This window comes from Microcebus murinus, chromosome X (assembly GCF_040939455.1).
Source record: "Microcebus murinus isolate Inina chromosome X, M.murinus_Inina_mat1.0, whole genome shotgun sequence".
In the NCBI taxonomy this organism is placed as follows: Eukaryota; Metazoa; Chordata; class Mammalia; order Primates; family Cheirogaleidae; genus Microcebus; species Microcebus murinus.
Genome location: NC_134136.1, coordinates 23,591,985 through 23,611,976, shown reverse-complemented (window position 1 = coordinate 23,611,976; position 19,992 = coordinate 23,591,985).

Here is a 19,992-nt window from a genome sequence, read left to right as displayed (position 1 = left end):
TCTGACACATAATAGACACTTAAAATTCTCTTCCCCCATCCCTCCTTCTACCTTTCCTTCCTATGGGAAGGAAAGGTAGAAGGTATTATTAGTACTTGGGGCAGAACTGTAAATATGCTAGTATTTAATTCACATTTGCAACAACCCAGCAAGATTTGTGACCTGTTTAGCACCTATCAAGCTGTTGTCATCCATAAAAACAAGCCTTTGCATTTATATGTAAATTTAGAGGAAAAGGAGAGTAAATGCATACTTACACCATATTTGGAACCATAAAAATACTGGCTTCAGGACCTTGACAAATAAAATAAGGCCTTGACAATATTATTCTTTTCATCTTCACAATCATTTAGCCTTTGGAAAGGCAGTACATTATAGTGAAAAAGCGTACTACATTGGGAGCTAGATAACCCTAATATGTTTTTTGTTTGTCATTTACTGGCCATATGACTGGACAAATCTGTTAACCTCTCAGCCTCAGTTTCCTCCTCTGCAAAATGGAGATTATATCATCTGTCTAGCTAGCCTCTCTCACAAGGAATTTGATCAAATCATATAAGATGATGTATGTGAAATGATCATAATGCTCTATGGGCGGAACACATTAACAACCTGAATATATATCTGTTCAGTGAATTTATGTTATATTTCCCTTACTAATGTTTCTTTGCATATAATATTTCTTTGGCTCTTGTCACTGTCTACTCTTAATCTTTATTAAAGACTACACTTCTTGATGGAAGGGATTTAAATTTTGACTACATAAATTTACCATATGACCAAGCCTGGCTGTCTAGAAGTGCCCCAAGTAATCAACTAATTGTTCTGCAGCAGGTATCATATGTTTTTCTACTACATAAAAATTTTAAAACATTGGAATTAATATATGTATCAATGTTTATTATAATATATTCAAATATGAATATGTTAATTAGTATATTTATATGCTGAATTAAACAAAATGTTTCAGAGAATTTTCTCTTTCATAAAATATAGATACTAAATTTATGATACAATAACAAGCCACTTTCTTATTAGAAAATATATTTCAAGAAGTAAATATTACCAGTCTGTATAAGATATATCCATTTAGAAATATATTTCCTTTGAAAATATATTTATTGCCATTTTGTTTTACACAAAACTATAAACTTACAGTGTTTTATGATGCCCATATTAGATGCAATTTATTCAAAATTTGTCAAATATTTTAAAAATAAGAAACTTCATAGAACAGATAAAAATAAAATTCTAAGAGGTTAAGTTCAAAAATCAACCTCACTTTAGTTTAGTGAGTCCATAGTTTTGCTACTATGGTAATTTCCTTCATTTAAATTGTGGGTGTTTCTGGGTCATTTTTAATGCCATTTTGTAAATTGCTAAGCTGTATTTGTAAATCAGTGAACATTACTGTCAAGCTGTCTTTGAATAAAAAAGTGGAATCTGAAATACTGGTTTGCAATCGTTCATTTTCAGCAAAATTGTTATGGAAATGCTGCCCTATCTTTCTAATATAGTGAATAAAAATCTCACGGTAAATAATTCTACAAAGATCTATTATTGCAATTTGAATTTCAGAGAGATTTGAAGAAATACATGGAGGAACTATGCAATTATTTTACTGTAGAAAATAACTGGCACATAGTACCACCCACTCCCAGCAAGAATCTCTACTTTTGTATTTCAGCCTCTATGAGGGAATTATTTGCTTGCTTGCTGGAGAAAGCAAGAAACACTCAATTATTAGTAATGTTTTTCTTCACTGAAAAATCTAAAGAAATGATGGAAACATTTTGAAGAGCTATAAAGATAAAAATATATATTATTGATTCACTTTGTCCTAAAACTTTAATGACACATATGCAAGTAACAGTAAAGCCTAGATAATTATAATTATGTTCCACAAATGTTCAAGAGAAATTAAGAAGTATGGTAATTTGATATTGAGTTGCCATGCAGAAATTCTAATTCTTTGGCTCTTTACCTTTCTCTTAAAAATAAGTAAATAATTTAGAATTTAGATGTCCAAATGCTTGGGCAATATGAAATATTGCCTAAATTCATAAGTATAAAAATAGGATAGGCCAGGCGCTGTGGCTCACGCCTGTAATCCTAGCTCTTGGGAGGCAGAGGCGGGCGGATTGCTCAAGGTCAGGAGTTCAAAACCAGCCTGAGCAAGAGCGAGACCCCGTCTCTACTATAAATAGAAAGAAATTAATTGGCCAACTGATATATATATAAAAAAAAATTAGCCGGGCATAGTGGCGCATGCCTGTAGTCCCAGCTACTCGGGAGGCTGAGGCAGAAGGATCACTCGAGCCCAGGAGTTTGAGGTTGCTGTGAGCTAGGCTGACGCCACGGCACTCACTCTAGCCTGGACAACAAAGCGAGACTCTGTCTCAAAAAAAAAAAAAAAAAAAAATAGGATAGATGGACTTATTGAAATTTGACTATAAATATACAGAAAATGTAATACATCAAAAATCCATTTAATTAATTTCTGCAGAGTGACTATAGCAGTATTTTTCATATGATAATGTATATATGAATCTACTGAATCTTGTTAAATTGCAAATTCTGTTTCAGTACATCTGGTATGGGGTTTGGGATTCTGCATTTCTAACAAGTTCCCAGGTGATGCAAATGCTACTGATCCTGACCATCCTTGGAGTGGCAAGGGACTATAGGTTACTATTATATTAAGAGCTATGAAGGTGAATTTTGGCCATGACACAAGCATCTAGAAAAAATTTAAGACAATCATCCATGGATTTTGCATTATAGACAACACAGAAGTGGGCTTGCTTCCAAGTGGGTTGTATGTTTTTATTTCATGCCTTTGTCCTAAGAGAGTAATGAAATGCTATCTCCAAATCAAGGCAGATGAACCAGGCCCTGCGAAGAGGATAGATAGATATGGCAAAATGTTTGGGAGTTCTGCTATCCAAAGAAGCTGGGTTAGAATCTTGGGTCAGGTTATCAGAAAGGTGGCCTTGTGCAAATCACATACTTTTTCTGAACCTCTGATAATTATCTCCAAAACGGAGATAATAATGGCTCACTTCTAGGCACACACTGGGAGCTTCTAGGTTCCAGGCACAGATCTGAGTGCTTTATCTCATTTCATCTTCATGATTCTATGAAATAGGTACTATTATTATCTCCATTGTATATATTAGGAAATTAAAGGACACTGAAGTGAAGTAAAATGCTCAAAATCACAATGCTAATATGTGGTATATTTGGTATTCAAAACTCAGGCATTTTAACTCCACAGTCCACTCTTAACCACTGTGTCATGTTGCCCTTGCAGGGCTGCTGTTAGCATTAGAACTAAATAAGAAATAGAAGCAGAGAAGTGCAGCAGATGGACATCAGCATATCCCCTTTAAAACTTCTAAGACTAATTTTGGAGAGTATGACTAATGTGGGAGGAAAAGCATCATCCTTAATAATAGACACCTGAATTAGGCAGACTTATCTGCGCAGGCATCGGGAAGCCATGGAACAAGGAGGTCCTGCATTCAGAAGCATGGCCTTTATGACAAAGCACATGCAAGCAGAATCCAAAGAGGGTAGTTGAGGTAATTGCTGAGCTGCACACAAGCTCAGTTCCTTTTCTCAAAGTCACTCTTCAGAAAAGTCACTAATGGAGCTCCCTGTACATGGACAAAAGAGGTCGAGAATAAATGATGTCCCCCAGCAGTAAGATTCTGCCTTTAATCTCTAGCTAAGAATTACACAAATGGCATATATTATACATCTGTCTTATTAAATATTTGAGAATCCCAATTAGCACTTGCTACATTCTTTTCTGCTGCCAATTAGCCATTCATTAACCATGAACAATCAAAAGAGATCACTAATACTTACCAGGGTGCAAAATGCTAGCAGGAAAAGAAACTCATCTGATATTACATATAATAAAATAGTCTCAATTTTAAATTTCAGAAATGAAGATTTATTAGTGAAATCTTTGTACTTAGGGACTATTAAGGGTGGCACTTGATATCATTAACTAACATCCCTACAATGTGTTTCTAAATTTTAATAAATAGTTCTAAATTCAAGAAAAATATTTTTCCTAGTAATAGCATTTATATAAATTGTTATCCAATTAACAAATAGTAAAATATATGAATTAGTAAGTAAGAATCTCAAAACAATGTGGAGAAAAAAAATGTAAGGTAATAAATTATGTATTCTGTAGATCAAGTTCATTTACCTATTGGTTACTATACATTGGACCAGATCATTGTTCAGTGTTGCCTTACTGAAAACCAACCTGCCAACATCCATTTTAGTGTTCTTATTCTCTTATATACTTTATACATGTACCCTTATATACTTATGTCATCATTTCTTTCTATTCTTGTTCTTTGAGCTCATCTGGCTCTCTGGTCCCTTCAGCTTCTCCTTTTGCCTCAAGTTATCAGCCGCTTTTTAATCTCACTTTCCTCCCTATTCCACTCTGACCCTAAAATCTATCTCTTCAACTACTCTCATGCTAGTATCTTCCAATATCTTATATCTGTGTATTTGCATTGATATTTCCCTGCAAATTCCAAAACCTGAATCAATCCAACCAACTAAAATTCCCTCCATCCCACCTTAGCTCACTGAAATTGGCTATCTCTCTATAAATATGAGTATCGATACAGCCCCTAATTTATGGATTCCAATCACAGCTGAGATCGCAGAAAAGCAGGGCAATTTGTTCAAGTGTCCCTGAAAGAATCCTTCAATTTCACACATTGTCTATTCCTAATCTTCACAATTCTCTACTAACCTCAGAGGAGAATAGATGTCTTCTAGCAAAAACCACTGCATTTCCCTGCTCCTAACTTGGAAACAACTTTCTATCTATATATAACCTTATTTCTTTTGGTTCAATCTCTTTCTTTCCAAGATAAACGTCTGCTTATGCTCTAGGTTACATCTCTTCTTGTCTCCTCTGAAATCTTGCTCTAATGGTAGTTTTCCCCTTTTACTATGTCTCCATTCCACCCTTGTCTATTTTCTGGCTGGTTCACTTTGGCCTATAAATATTTTAAAGTCTCTCCCACATGAAAAAATATTAAACCCTTGACCCTTCCATGTCCACTTTCAGCTCCTAGTCCTTGCCTCTACTTTCCTTAACTGTTAACCTTAAAAAGAGTTTTTGATACACACTATTTTCATTTCCTTGCCTTCCATTTCCATTTATTCTAGACTTTGCCCCCACTGCTACATCAAAACCATCTCCATTGTATTAGTCAGAAAGAAATAGCACCCTAAAATTCAGTAACTTCATAATAACTTAATAAAGGGATTACTTATAAATATATAGACAGAATGTAGGGAAAATACCACAGAATCCCATTGCTAGTAACAGTAGGGTTGCTTTAGTACCCTTAAACCTGAAGATACGAGAGAAAGAATCAGTTATTAGAACATGGAAATAGAGAAAACTAGCTAGAGATGGACACTTGACAGGAGCTGTGACGTTTTGTCATAGGAAAAATCTAGCATGTGCTGCTGACCATAGGGAGGGGAAAAGGGGAATAAATATTCAAACCTCACTCTCCTGTTTCCCTTAGGTCTCCTGCAAGGGGTCCCCAGTATTTGAGCCTAAATCAAAGTCCATCGATTAGGTCCATACACATCAGCTGCCCAGGCACATATCAGAATGGAGTGCAGAATGGTGAAGAGTAGATCTGGAGACACCTACAGGAGATATTTTGCACATCCATGTGCCCAGATTCAATGACCACCTTTCAATTTTGAACTTATCTAATATCTGCAGCATTTGATATTATTGTTCCCTTGGACCACTTTAAATTCTTACCTACAATAATTTATGCATTTTTGCCCTTAATATTTCCCCTCTGACCTTCCTAATTGCTCTTTCTTGATTTCCTTCATCCCTTAGCTTTGTCTCTCTCCCTGCTTATCTTTTACATATGGATGTGTCACGAGATTTTGCCCTTAACCTACTTGTCTCAATGTGGTACTTAGTTTAATCCCAGTCACATCCAATAATTCAACCAATATGCTGACAATTCTCCAGGCTATATTTTTATTTCCAGAGTAACACCTTGTACTTTCAATTGTCCACTGGACATCCTTTCCAGATATCCCGCAAACAACTCTATTTCAATTTGTCCAAAATAAAACTTATCATCTTTATCCAAGTAAAACTATTCCTTTACAAACCTACTCCTCTTGCTGTGTTCCCCATTTCAGTCAATAACAACAATTACCCCCCTATCTGTCCAAGTCAGAAATTTGGGTGAATAGTCTTATCAGTTCCATCTCCCTTATTCCACATATCCAAACAATTTTCAGGTTTTTTCAACACTACCTAATTAAAATATTGCATATCTCTATTCTCTCATCTCCTTCCCACTGCTACTGCCTTACATCAAGTCCTGTTTCTCTCCTGGACTATGCTGTAGTATCCTAACTGATCTTCTTTGCCTCAAAGATCAGTATCCTTTTACTATGCTGCCAGAATTATCTTTTAAAAAGGCAAAAATATTCATGATATTCTTCTTTAGGAACAAAGTAGACGAGACCCTTTCTGATTTGCCCATTGCCTATCAATATAACCTCATCACCATTCTGTATACAGATGTTCAGTAAGGATTTATGTAATAAATATTGATTGTATTCCATTGCTTATAATAATTGTTACCATAGATTGAGGAATTACTAGGTATTAGACTCTGCTAAATGCCAAGTGTAAGGTTTATTTCACCTACGCTTTATGACAATTCTGTGATCTAGGTATTATTTTTCCTGTTTTACAGATGAGAAAATGCAGTAAGTAAGGTTATCTGCCTACAGGTGCAAAGCTGGTAATTAACAGAGGCCATATTTTACTCCACAGCTGTTTTGACCCAAAGTTTATGTATCTGGCAGAATGCACAGATACATAGCTTTAGATCTGGAGCTTGCAGTCCAACTACCTAGGTTTGGTTTTCAGTTTTGGAAACTTACCAACAGTTATGATGATTAAAAGAAACTGTCTATGCTGAATACTGACAAAAGTGCCTGACATTCAGTAGGTACTCCCAAAATTTTAGCTACTTATACTAGACACTAGGCTTTAAGGCTTTGTTGGACTTGAAATAGTTAATTGTTTTCTAAAGCCTCCACACTGATTGCTACTTTCCTCTGACTCTCAATTGCTTTTCTGTAGGAAACTGGAAAAAGAAATGGTGCTAATCCTCATTCTGCATGCAGAGCAGATTTTGCTTGAAAAGGGACTGCAGCATGTTCTCATTAGGAATTCAAGACCACATTCGCCTGCAGCCTCTCAGTGAGAGCTCATCTTTTTGAGCAATCACTTTGCAAGACAACTTGAAAAGCACAAATCCAGATATACTCATTTTGTAGCAATGGGGGAAGGGAGGTGCTGTAGTTTTTGTTTGTCTATTTGTTTTTCTTTGGAAGGAAGATAAGGAAGGAACCTGCCTTTAGGAGTTTTGGAGAAAATGTAACACATCAATATCAAATCAATGTGTGGTGTAGCATTGGCTTTATGGCAAATAGACACACACACACACGCACACATTTCATTTATTTCTCCAAGCCCACTCTCTGCCCATACAGCACGAGTGAATCATCAAGCATCATGACTGCCCACACAATGAAGAAACAGCAGTAGTAGGTGTCCCCTCTGTCCCTGCCAGCAGCCCTGGACACCATTGCCCTCCTCTGCCTGCCACCTGCTGAGGAGGAAGCACAGCTGAATGACCTAAGCATTTGCTTTTCTCCACTTCTTACATCAACATAACTGCACGTTCCTTTTCAAAGTCTTAGCCAAGAGCCTCCTGAAAAACAGTGCACTACAGTTTGTACTGAAGAAAAAAATTAACCATGTATCCTCCCCCTTCCTATTTTTTTTTTTTCGGTTTAAGAATTTAAACATTACTCTTTCTTGACAGTCTTCCCATAACTAGTCTCCATCTCACTAAAAATTCCATTCCTGACCATAATTCATTTGTTTAGATATCATCATTCACTCTTCTCTCTTTCTCCCTCAGTAGACTCATAAAGCAGTCAAAATAGTTAATTCAAAAGCAGTTTTTGCTCCTCTCCACTTAGCCAGACACATGCTGGGCTCTGGACTTTTCAGAGAGGGATCAGACCCACTCCGTGCCCTGAAGGAACTTACACTTCAGGAAAACAGGTTGCCCTCTATTAGGTAGCTTAATCCCACAAAATCAGTGAAATAATTCATCTTAAGGTCATATATAAAAAGGCACACTCAGAAACACATATTAGAACACTCTACTTTTAATTCAGGAGGTAAGCATCAACCCAATCCAATATCAACATAAACTTCTCATAAATTTAATCAGTATCATCATAATAACCAGAAACAAAGTTTTTGTTTGTTTTGACTAGAATTTCAAACAATTATTATTCCACACCATTGTAATGGCTATTTCCACTTATCTCAAGGAAAAGAAAGAAAGAGGGAGATGTATTGTGGTGTCCATCAGAAAATTTTGACCCAATTTGATGTTTAATCTTTAGGAAGTTCGCTCTTCCCTATACTGGGTATGTGTTCTCTTTCATGTATAAAGATGATATTAATGGCAATGTTTGGAGTGATTCAAAATTGGATTAGGAGTTGAATGGCTGTGCATGGATATTCTACTCTTTTGTACAATATCCTTTGTAATCAACAGCAGATATTTTTAAACATAGCTGGCTGCTGTGACTATAAGCCACAGCAAAGATCACTAGCTCATCAAGAAAATAAATTGAACAGCCTATAGAACTAGCTTTGGATAAAAATATAAATTGTATGAAAATGACCTTTGACATAGCCCATCTTATCATTTAAAAATTTTTTTTGCCAGACTTTCCACTTCTGTTATCTATTAGATATCAAGTACCTTCCTATTACACTAGGTCTCTTCCATTCCAGAAAAAATAAAACATCATATATAATAATAATGATGACCAATCAAGAAATTCTCTGGCCAGGCGCGGTGGCTCCCGCCTGTAATCCTAGCACTCTGGGAGGCCACGTCGGGCAGATTGCTTGAGGTCAGGAGTTCAAAACCAGCCTGAGCAAGAGCAAGACCCTGTCTCTACTATAAATAGAAAGAAATTAATTGGCCAAGTAATATATATAGAAAAAATTAGCCGGGCATGGTGGCGCATGCCTGTAGTCCCAGCTACTCAGGAGGCTGAGGCAGCAGGATTGCTTGAGCCCAGGAGTTTGAGGTTGCTGTGAGCTAGGCTGACACCATGGCACTCACTTTAGCCTGGGCAACAAAGTGAGATTCTGTCTAAAAAAAAAAAAAAGAAGAAGAAGAAGAAGAAGAAGAAGAAGAAGAAGAAGAAGAAGAAGAAGAAGAAGAAGAAGAAGATGACAATGAAGAAGAAGAAGAAGTAGTTATCTGTATCAAGTACTTTTAGTAGTCTCCTCCTAGAAATATTACATTTTAAAGGAAGACTGTTGAAGGCAGACAAAGACTTGCTGCCTTTCATACTGCATATGCAACTGGTCATTTGTCCTTAGGTTAGTCCTTGTAACCTTGTTATCTCTGGCTTCTAACAGTTATTTAAGAAGAAAAACTCTGAGGTGCTGGGCTGCAAAGCCCTTACTAGTTGCTACTGCACAAGAACCAACTAGAATACAAATGAGCTAATATATGCAAGTCCTTCTTGCCTTACTAGTTCCTCGCAGAAGCATATCATATATGTGATGGGCATACAGAACAAGGAGCTGGTGAAGTCAGAGATGTCTATCTTCCTTTTATCCCATTAGGTTTGGGAGGGGCCATATCAACACTCAAAGATCTATGATCATATACATCACTGACATTCAAACTTTTAAACTTTTTTGACTAAAATCTATAGTAAGAGATACATTTTATATCTTGACTTGTTAACTATACATTTATGCAACACGTGTACATTTCCATTATATATGTGTATACACATATATGCGTGCATATATAAAGATGAACCAACAATTCCACAAAACAATACTTTCTCTTATCACTTGAGATGTGCTCTTATATTTTTAATTTTATTTTACTCAATTTTAAAATAAAAAAGAAACACGATGACCTACTAAACTGATTTCACAACTTACTAATAACCTCAACCCATATTTGAAAAAGCACTGATTATTGATGAAAGATAATTCCATGCCATACCATAGCTACATGATTCCTTGCTCTCTTTCTGAGTCATGAGGCCTACAGAGGCCTGCCCTTTGTCTAACAAACATCCTGATTATAAACTGGAGGCACTTCCTTAACTATCTGACCTATTACTAGGAAATAAGGAAAACAAAAGTCAGGGTTGTTAATTACAAGTCTTGTTGTCACAAATTTACTCCACTCAACTTTCTATGACATTATTAGGGACCAATACTCTAATTTTTTTTACAGATTATCTTAGATATTAAGAAAACACACACTTCAGAGATGTAGTCATTTAAAAAAGTTCTAGAGGTATATTTCCAATAAAATAAAAAAAATTCCCTTTTAAAATGCACAGTTTGATGAGTTTGGACAAGTATATATAGCCATGTAACTAACATCAAAATTAAGACATAAACTATTTCCATCACCACAGAAAGTATCCATGTGCTTCTCTGTACTAAACTTGTTCTATTAACTTCCAGACTCTGGAGACTATGGATCTGTTTTTTATTCACACAGTGTTGCCTTTTTTAGAATTTTATATACATGGAATCATGCAGTGTGCAGTCTTTTGTGTCTGGATTCTTCCATTTAGCATAATACTTTTTTTCTGTCTCCTTCTCTGTTTTTTTTTTCTTTTTCTGTTTTTTTTTTTTATTATTATTTCAGAATATTACTGGGGCACAAACGTTTTGGTTACATAAATTGCTTTTCTATCATTTGAGTCAAAGTTATAAGTGTACCTATCTCCCAGATAGTGTGCCTTATACCAATTAGGTGTCAATTTACCCATCATCTCCACCCCTCTTCCTCCTGCTTGATTTCCAATGAATGTTATTTCCATATGTGCACATAAGTGTTGATTGATGACTTCCAATTTAATGGTGAGTATATGTGGTGTTTGTTTTTCTATTCTTGTGATACTTCACTGAGAAGAATGTTCTCCAGTTCCATCCAGGTTATTACAAGAGGTATTAGTTCATCATTTTTTATGGCTGAGTAGTACTCCATGGTATACATATACCACATTTTATTAATTCACTCATGTATTGATGGGCACTTGGGTTGTTTCCACATCTTTGCAATTGTGAATTGTGCTGCTATAAAGATTTGAGTGCACATGTCTTTTATTATAGAATGCTTTTTTTTTCCCTCTGGGTAGATGCCCAGTAACGGGATTGATGGATCAAATGATAGTTCTACTTTGAGTTCTTTCAGGTATTTCCATACTCCTTTCCATAGAGGTTGTACTAGCTTGCACTCCCACGAACAATATATGAGTGTTCCTACCTCTCTGAAGCCATGCTAGGATTTGTTGTTTTGGGATTTTTTTGATATATGTCATTCTCAGTGGAGTTAGGTAATATCTAATGGTGGTTTTGATTTGCATTTCCCTGATGATTAGAGAGTTTGAGAGCCTTTTTACATATGTTTATTGACCATTAGTCTTACTTCTTTTGAAAAGATTCTCTCCATGTCTTTTGTCCACTTTTTAATGGGGTTGTTTAATGTTTACTTACTGTTTCACTTGAGTTCTTTATAAATTCTGGTTATTAGCCCTTTATCAAATGTATAGCATGCAGATATTTTCTCCCATTCTGTAGGTTGTCTTTTTGCTCTATTCATTATTTCCTTGGCTGTGCAGAAGGTTTTGATTTGATAAGGTCCCATTTATTTATTTTTGTTGTTCCTGTTATTGCTTTGGGGGCCTTCTTCATAAATTTTTTTCCTAGGCCAATATATATGAGTTTTTCCAACATTTTCTTCTATAATTCTTATAGTTTCATGCCTTAGATTTAAGTCTGTTATCCATTGTGAGTTGATTTTGTGAGTAGTGAGAGGTGTGGATTCTGTTTCAGTTTTCTGCATGTGGATATCTAATTCTCCCAGCACCATTTATTGAATAGGGATTCTTTTCCCCAGTGTATGTTTTTGTCTGCTTTGTCAAAGATCAGATGTTAATATGAGGATAGTTTTATATTCAGTTTCTCTGTTCTGATCCACTGGTCTGTGTCTCTGCTCTTGTGCCAGTGCTATGCTGTTTTGGTTACTATAACCTTGTAGTATAGCTTGATGTCTAGTAAATTTATGCCTCCCAATTTGTTCCTTTTGCTTAAGATTGCTTTGGCTATAGAGGGTCTTTTCTGATTCCATATGAAGGATAGAATTATTTTTTTCAAGATCTGTGAAAAACGATGTTGATACCTTTCATAACAGCAACAAAAAAAATCAAACACCTAGGAATATATTTAACTAAGAATGTGAAATACCTCTACAGGGAGAATTATGAAACACAGAGGAAGAAAATAGCAGAGCACATAAACAGATGGAATAACATATCATGCTCATGGATCAGCAGAATTAACATTGTTAAAATATATATACTACCCCAAATGATTCAAGGATTCAATGCAATCCCTATTAAAATAGCATAATACTTTTTAAGATTCATTTATGTTTTTGCACATTACTGCTGACAGGTAATACATTGTATGAATATAACTCAGGTTTTTTATTATTCATATACATTTCCTATTCATGGACAGCTTGGCTATTTCCAGTTTGTGGCTGTTATGAATAGTGCTGCTAATAACATTCATATAAGGTCTTAGTAGAGATATATATTTAATTGTTTAGTGTGTGTAACTACCTAGGAGTACAATGGCTGAATCATATGGTAGTTGTATATGTATCAATTTAAGAAACTGTCAAACTGTTTATCACAGTGGATGAACCAATTTTCATTCTCACTGGAAATTCATGAGGGTTCCAATTGTTCCTTATCCTTGTCAAAACTTGGCATTGCCAGTCTTTTTAATTTTAGCCATTCTAGTTATGTACAGTGGTATCTCATTAGGATTTTGTATTTTTTCATAATATTATTTGAGAAATAAATAATAATTAAGCATATGTATTTCAACTGTCATATTTAAATCACTAAAAGCACTCATCCCAGTATAAGGGTTAGCCAAATGACAAAGCATGATGCTAAAACATCATTCCAAATCCCTCTGTCCTTACGATGCAATGGCTCTGAAGCCCTAAATACACATTGAAGTTCAGTACATCTCCTTTTTGAACACTGTGTTATTATTTCTTAAACATTTTGCAGGTTTACAGTTAATGTCTTAAGTTATTTCAGAATGTGAATTTTTTAAAAAATATTTGAGGATTGTAAGCTCTTAAGAGCTTAAACAATTCACAAACCTCAGTCCCAAGAAATTAAAACAAATACATAATGACAAAAAATAAAAACTACCTAACAATTCTGTTTTCTGATGAAAATATTGTCTACATTGAGAAAGATTTGAATTGGGGGGATTATAGAAGATGAGATTGGAAAGGAAGGTTAGGGTCAAAAATGGTGCTTAACCTTAAATGCTATGACAAGGAACCAAATATAAAATGATTTTTGCTTGTTTGCATGTGTGTATGCATACAACCTCATGTGTTGCTCTCTATTTACTTGTCTGCTACTTCCTTTACCCATGTAATAAGTCTGTTATTGAAAGTTCCTCTCTATCTCCAATTCCTTGATGTAGCTAACTCCTATTCATTATTTAAACCTTATATGTGCTGTTGGTCTCTGCTCACACATTACTTCTCTTCAGAAGCCATTCTTGACCCAACCATTTTGAGTTAGGTGGCCCTTCTCTGAATACTTAGCCCATCACCTCTACCTACACTGTTTATCTTATATTGTAATGGCACATTTACTTGTCCATTTCCCCTACCAGGCTAGAAATTCCTTGAAGTCAGAGACCAAATTCTGTTCATTGTTAAGCCCACCATGCCAAGCACAGCACATAGTGCATAGTAGGTATTCAATTAATATTTGATTAACGAATTAATGATTTCTATTGACTCGTGTATTTTAATAGGGTTCTTCAATATCTTGCAAAGATGTGGCTAATACAGAAATTTCAGTCAGTTCATGTGTCAAGGTATTTGTTGGGTAAGATGGCAATTACCTTTTTATCAAGGAGTAATGCTTCCTCCACATCCTACCCCACTGCCTCCAATGTATGGCTTAGTATTTTAAGTATACATGGAGTACTTTATTAATGTCCTGATGCCTAAACCTGACATCAGACACCATTTGAGGATCCAGAAAATCTTCCTTGAGTAAGGTCTTTCCTCCATATTCATGTATTCTCAGGTGCTATTTGAGGATGCACTTGTCATTCATTTTGTGCCTCTAAATCAATTTTATCTCTGTGTATAACATCTCTCCAACCTACACAATGAGCAGCTTAACATGGAAGAACATGAAGGAAGCATGAATGTAAATTTTTAGTCTCTTCCTATATCTTCTTATATCTGCATATTTGACACACATAAAAGTTATTATCTAACTTTGTGAACTCTACTGGAGAACTGTTCCTCTCACTTAGGCAGAAAGTTCTTTTCTGCATAGTGTCATCCTAGCCTGAATGATTGTCAAACTGCAAAGAATTTTAAAGCTGAGAGAATTTAGATAAAATGTGCTATTACAAAAGAAAAACAAAACAGACAAACAAAACCCTGGAATTGAGATGATTAAGGGTAAAATTGAGAAAATTACTTTTTCTTTAAAAATTATAAGACAGTGTTACTTTCATGCATCAGGGAACTGATGTAATAAAGGCTCAGAAAGAAAAATTATGAATTCTAAACCTCAGTCAATTGCAACTAGCAACTAGTTCTAAGAATTCCATTTCATAACTTGTTTTTAAAACATATTTTTCTTTATATTACCATAGTTACATAAGAAACAGAACTTATTTCATCTTTCAAATGATTACATTTGAAATCAGGATTCATTTTTTGTATGAATATGGCTAAGAAACTCTAGGTATTATGGAACTCAACACTCCAGGTGGTTACATTTTAAAGTACCAGTCATAAAAATAAGGAAATAATTAGTAAGCTAAGCAGGAAACTGATAAATAAGGCAAGGTTTTTTAATATTTGTATAGCATAGTGAGCAAAAGAATAAATATCGCAGTGACAAGGTATATAAAACAAACCTAGGAAAAGCTAGGGTTCAACAGAGCAAAAGACACATATGCATGTATGACTGGGTGGGGGGTGGGTATGTGAATATTTGGAAGGGTAAGAAAAGAAGAAAAGCTAAAGAAAAGCCCATAGGTTGATGATAAGAGAAAATGGTCGAAAGAGAAGCATGTCAGGTTAGGGAGACTCAAAGAACAGACTTTGGATTGGATAACCCATTAAAGTCCCCTATTGTTATCAAGATAAAAGGTGATATTTGAGCAAAGGGCTATGGAAGAAAAAAAAATGTTCAGAATTCCCTTCTTACCTCGTCCAGGTATAGATGTGGGTTCGTCCTATATAGAAAATGTTAAATTTAGAAGCAAATCACAATAAAGAAAGTGAGAGGATGAATACATGGGACCTCTTACCTAAAGAAAGTATAATTTTAAAGAACATCTTCTAGCTCTTCATCCTTTTCTGAAGTTAAGAAATAGGCTTAGATAGAATAAATAATTTGTAAAGGAAAATAAAGTGGCATAACTGGGATGCCACTAAGTCTGACTCAAAGCTTTGTACTTAGGCTCACTTTACATCTTTGCATCCTAGAAAGTACAGAAATGTTTCCGAATGGTATACTTAAGTAAATTGTATATGTTTGCCTATGTTTACTTTCATCTATTTTTTTTTATTTCAGGATATTGTGAGGGTACAAACATTTTGGTTACATTTTATATCATTGCCTCTCCCTAGTGAAGGTTAGAGGCCTGCCCTTCCCTCCCCCTACAATGCACACCGTGTCCTATAGTTGTGAGAAAGAAGAATTGAAGCAGTGGATTGTACACCACACGATAGACAAACCATAACTAAGGTTTGATCCAAAGAAGGGGTAAAACTGAGGCACAAAGAGGAAAAACTGATGCCTAGAGATCTACACTGAGGCTAGAGGAAAACTACATTTCAGCATAGTACACTGGACTAGCATCCATTTTCCCCTTAGGAGAGGTCCAGAAGTCTGCCTTTGTCAAGGATGCTAAGGAAGAATTTGAGGAAGGCTGCTGTTTTTTAGTCTCTTCAAAATATTAAACATATGCCTAAAATACCCTAGTTTTCTTTTGTCATGAAGGTCATATTGACCCTCTTAGAGTCTATTACTTTGTGCACAATGGGGACCATTATTACCACTCAGAGAGGAGCAGAGAACAACTAATTGATTTAACTTCTGTCTTTAGAGAGGAAATGTGCTTTCTCTTTGTTTTGAACAGAAAAATTGTTAAGAATTTTATCCAACTGCTAATTATCTCAGAATACTTTAAACGGATGTCACAAAAACTCTATATTTGAAATGGGAACCAATTTATAAAATATATTAAAAATTATAAAGAAGCTGATTAATTCTAGAGTGGTTTAAGAAACTTCATTCCTTCCCCATTGGCTTATATTCCTTGAGATATCTACTTGGATGTCACTCAACACAGAGGTCTTCTCTGACTATCCTGTCTACAAAATCACCCATCACTTTCTCTCTTCTTACCTTACGTTGTTTTCCCTTCATGGCAATTTTCATAAATGATATCATATTTTTGTTTGTCTATTTCCCACAATATACTATAATCCCCATGAGCACATGGACCTTATTATTTTTACCATTTATCTCCAATACCCAGAACAGTGCCTGGTGTTATCTCTGTAGTAGCAGCAGCAGCAGCACCCTGGAACTTGTTAAAAATGCAAATTAGAGGCCTCTCCCCAGACCAGCTGACACAGAAATGCTGAGTGAAGAACAATAATCTCTATTTTAACATGCCTTCCAAGAGATTGTAATCTTTGCAAAAGTTTGAAAAACACCTGTAGAAAAATAAAGGAATTTTTAAAAATTTTTTTATTTCTTCATATTATGGGGGTACAGATACTGTTGGGGTTACATATCTTGCCCCTGCCCCCCCTCCCCCGCCCCGCTATGCCAGAGTTTCTAGCGTTTCCAGCTTCCAGGTGGTGTGCATTTAAGGTCTGATTGCTTTGAATGGGCAGACATCTCCATAATGACTTCCTTTTTTTTTCTTTAATTCACCATCAATTAAGTTAGAACACTATTCACATCCACCTACAAAAAAGGCTACACATTAGGAGGTATGGTCATGACCTATCTGGAATATCTAGGTCAGATGGGATTTGACATATCTTAGGTTCATGGAGGAAATTACTAATTGATTATATTCACTCATGCAAGTTTCCCCTACTGTGTCCCTGCCCCAAAGTCATGTGAATGATGTAGTATTATGTTGGAGGAGAAATGGAATTGGGAGAGTACTAGGAACTGTGTATAATAGCCATTCTTTGAACAAGTGGGTATCTACTGTGTGCCAGCAACTGTTCTAGAAGCTTGTAATACATCAATGAACAGAACAAAACAACATTTCTACCTTCATAAAGTTTACCTTCTAATGAATCTTGGTGAAAACATCTGTCTTTCTCTCTCTGTCTCTCTTTCTTTTTCACTGTCAGACTTGACCTAGGTCTTTGACTTAAAACCTATAGCATTGGTGACACTATAAAATCAAGAAAATATTTTAATATTACATTTACCAAGAGCCTCTAACTTGATTATCACTAAAGCCCCCCCAAAATCATGAGTAATGTGTGGGATAGGTCCTGCTGGCCTTACATTGTCTCCTCAAACTAGACTTCTAGGCTTCTGCAACAGCCTGTACCCTAAAGACACACAATTAGACTTAACTTCCCACTTGTTGCTGGCTGCAGTAATAATAATAACTAATATAATGCTTTCTATGTGTCAAATACTATTCTAAGATTTTACATATAAAAACTCATTTAATTCTCACAATAACCTGATGAGGCAGGTACTATTATTAACCTTTCCATTCTAAAAATCAGGAATGTGAGGCATAAAGAGATTAAGCAACTTGTCCAAGGGTTCACAGATGGTTTGGAATCAGGTGTCAAATCTAGACCATCTATCTCCAGAAATTGTGCTCTCAACCAGTGTGGTAGTGTTTCTTTTTCGTGTCAAGGAACATAATTACCTGATAACTCAGTAGCAGAGAAATCTGCCTGAAGCACTTGTAACAAACAGTAGCAGTTTTTCCTACAGTATTGATTAGATTGACTAATTACTTCTGTGAACTGTTAATCAAATAACTAGTACTTTCTCCTTTACTCCATTGACCCTGCAAACTAAAGGCACTAAACTCAGCCTTGGAAGAGTTCCTCAAATGTCTATTCAATTTCTCAATATTTTCTTTCCATCTCATTCTTTCTCTCATATTTCTTTTCTCTTATATATATATTTCCAAATTCCTTTTGGTATGTGTGCTGCCTTCCTTTTTAACTCTCATTCTCTCCCTTAACATTCACCCTTGAACTCATACAAAAAAACCTTTAGGAAATGCTGAAATAAGAATGTTTCTATAACAACAGTTTTCAAATAACTTTGATTTTTTTCTAATTGGTACAGATTTTTAAGGTCAATCAGAAAATTAAATTAGCTATTCCTGAATATGCTGATATTTCAAGAACTGAATTTTTCTCATTCTGATGAACTTCTATTAGTGAATTACAGCTATAGGAGGACAGAGTCAAATAACTTTTAGAAAATCTGTTCTTTACAAAAGCAATATAGCCCAAGTTTCCTCAATTTCAGAATTACTGAGCTTTTATTTTTTATCAAAAATACTACAAATTCTTGAAGGCCATTTACAATATCCTATATATTATTTTGCCTTGTATATCACAGTGTCAAGTGCATAGAAGTCATTCAATAATCATTTTTTAATTTATTGATTTATTTATTTTCTTTTTTAAATTTCAGAATATTATGGAGGTACATTTTTAAAATTTATTAAAAATCAAAGATTGGGACTTCTAGTGCCAGCCAAGACAGAGTAAGTCAGCTATAGCCTATCTCTTCCACTGATTACAACTAAAGCCTCTGTACAAATTGTAAGAATCAACTACCAAAAGGACTTTTTTTATTCTGTTAACTTGTTTAAAATATCGTAGTAGGTAAAATGGTCCCCAAAGATGTTCACGCAGTAATCCTAAGAACCTGTGAATATGTTATATTATATGACAAAAGGGACAGCACCTATATAATTACGGTTATGGCTGGAGTCAGAGTCAGAAGAAAAATAAGTCAGATTCAAAGCATGAAAGGGACTCAATATAACATTGTTGACGGAGAGCACATGGAAAGCAGGAAAAGGAATGTGGGCAGCCTGTATGAACAAAGACTTACCCCAGATGACAATAAGCAATGACAGGGGGACCTCAGTGCCCCAGATACAAGGAAAAATATTTGGCCAAGAACCTGAATAAGCTCAGAAGCAAATTTTTCCCCAGATTCTCCAGTAAAGAACAAATGCAGCTCTGCTGACACCTTGATTTAGGCTTTGTGAGTTCTTGAGCGAAAGATCCAGCTGAGCCATATAGTGTGTAGGCTTCTGATCCACAGAACTGAGATAATAAATGGATGTTACTTTAAGCTGTTTGTGGTAATTTGTTATGGCAGCAGTAGAAAAACACTGAATATTTTGGTACCAGAAGTGGTTATATATCACAAATAAAATATGTGAAAGTGGGTTTGGAATTGGATAGTGGATATGTTGGGTCATATGTAGTCTATTCTTGGTTCTTGGTGTGTTCTTTGCTGAAGAATGACCAGACACACCAAAAGCAAGGCAAGTGTGAAACAAATTTATTGAGGAAGGACAAGATAGGTTTACATAGCAAGAGTGAAACATAGGTTCACAGAGCAAAATACGTTCACCACAGACAATGAAGGGACATGTCTGTTGTAACAAAAGGGCTTGGTTATGGTCTGGGGTCTTGTTGTTTTTTTTTT